The sequence below is a fragment of the Balaenoptera borealis genome (assembly GCF_965194805.1).
Source record: "Balaenoptera borealis genome assembly, chromosome: 16".
Taxonomy (NCBI): Eukaryota; Metazoa; Chordata; class Mammalia; order Artiodactyla; family Balaenopteridae; genus Balaenoptera; species Balaenoptera borealis.
Window position 1 is genome coordinate 61468405 of NC_138872.1, and position 2472 is coordinate 61470876.

The window sequence follows — 2472 nt, forward strand, 5'->3', positions numbered from 1 at the left end:
CTAATGCATACCAATTTGAGAATGCTTTATGTCTCATCTAGAGTTTTCCTGCAAAAGTCAGGTTTATATCCATCGTCAGTGACTACAATTTCAACTCCTGGAAGCACTGGGGGGAAAATGATGATGATGATAAATAGACTTATACATAGAAGTGGTAGAAATAGTAGAATTGAAAGTAGCGGAAATAGAGAAATAGTAGTAGATGTAGCAGAAACAATAAAATAGTAGATTCGAAAGAAGTTAATGTATCAGTGACAAAGATTCTCTCATTGACTCAACTCTACTCAGGCTCCATTTAACTCTTTTTCAGTTAGGCCTGACTTTGGGCCTTCCATGTTTGTCTCTGAATTGTCAGATTTTAGCAAGAATCCTGCTAAGTTGGTTTAGTGAGAATTCTCCACCTTTCATATCTGATCACGCTCAATATCTAATTGGATTCCTCATCCTCCACCATCCCCCAGGTAATGTCTGAAATCCTGGCCTGTCTTCAGCAAGAAGCCTGTTAGGCTGGTTTAGCCAGAATCCTCCTTACCCTAGATATTTCCTTTTAGTAATGTTCCATCCACTGATCTCCACTCTGCTGCTCGGTAGTAAATTTCTACTCGCCCTGCTGTATTCAGTGTTGAGTCCAAACTCTCCCCACATGGCAAGACCCCATGACAGGTGTTCCTACACCTAATCCAATGGCCCTTCTTAAATAGAGTCTGCCTTACTGTCTTCAACAAGTGTCATGAATAATTTTTTCTTTAACATTACATATAGTCAAAGTAAGAGTAAAAGTAAAATTAGTAGTAGAAGTGGTAGTTCTAGTAGTAATAGTAGTGAAGTGGTAGGAGGGGGTAGAGGAGGAAGAAGAGAAGTAGAAGGAGCAGTAATAGAAATAGGAGTAGTAAGAGTAGGGACTCTTCCTTACATGGGAAGCAGTATAAATACAATTGTCCTTGGTATCTTGGTTCCAGGAGCACCTGTGGTTACCAAAATCCACAGATGCTCAAGTCCCTTATATACAATGGCTCAATACAATGACTACTGTCGGCCCTCTCTATCTGCTGTTGGTTGAATCTGCAGACGCAAAACCTGCGGATGCAGAGGGCAGACTGTAGTGGTAAAAAGCTTAAGATTTGAAGCCACACAGACCTGAGTTCAAGTGCCTGCTCCCAAACTGACCCATAGCATAACCTTGAAGTTTCTAAATCTGCAAAAGCTAAATATTCCTCATCTATACAATTAGCATAATAGAATTGCCCATCTCACTAGGTGTCTTGAGGATAAATACGTAAGATTTTATATGTAAAGCTCTTAGAAGCCTATTACATAGCCTTGGTAAAAGCCGTTACTGTTGTTGCCATTGATATCATTGCCACTGCAATTTGAATAAAAACAAAACCGTAAAGCCAGCCTGAGATTCTGTATCAATCCACCCTCACCCACTGTTGGAGCTGGGTTCTGGGCGGCCCTTCCCTGCCCCGACTCCCACCCAGCTTCACTGATCCAGCCACACTGGCCACCACACCAAGCTCCTCCTGGACATTCAAGTCTGATGCTTCTTCTGTGTGGGAGCCACTTCCTGAACCTTGCCCCTTGGCCAACTCTTCCTCATTTTCTGGATCACAGAATAATTGTCACCTCTTCAAATGCCCTGACTATGTGCTCTCATAATTCACCATACTTTTCCTCTGTTGCATTTATCATGAGTGCAGTTAATTACTTGCATGATTATTTGATTACTATCTGATTTTTCTTTTAGACCACATCTCTGGGTGGGTGGGGACCATGTGTGCCTTGCTCCCTGCTCAATTGCCACCATCTAGTGCAGTGCCAGCCACATACTCAGCACTCACGATTGGAAAATATTTGTTCAACAGATGGATATGTTTGAAGATAGATACCATTACCTTCATTCCATAGTTAAGAAAATTTACAAGGTTCGGTAACTTGCATTAGTTACTTAGGAGGTAGTAAGTAAATGGTAGAGCTGGAATTTGAACCCAGTTCTATTTGACTCCAAAGCCATGCTCCTCATCATACTTCCTATCTTTTCCTAACAGTGGCAGAGTATCACAGGGGGAGAGTATTTTAAGATACAGAGGGCCAACAGGGTTTTGTTGAAGTGGTGGGTTATTTATTTTCTTTCCCCATTGCAAAAGAGACAATGTATAATCACTCCTGCCCCTGGTGTGAGGCATTTGTGAACGAAATTGAGTAAGTATGAAGGAACATAAACTCCTGGCCTCTTTGAGATAAAGCATCAAATACTTTGAGAGGCAAAGAGGCATGGATTCAAGACTTTGATTTTGACTATTTTACTTAACATGTCTGAGCTAGTTGGGAAGATTAACCTAGAAATAAGGACCTAGCTCAAGCTGGGAGGTCAGAAACAGTAACCATCATTATTAATGTCAATTTTAAGTTAGTAATAACATTGTGTTGAATATAAGAAAATAACATGATCCTCCACTAGCATCTGAAATT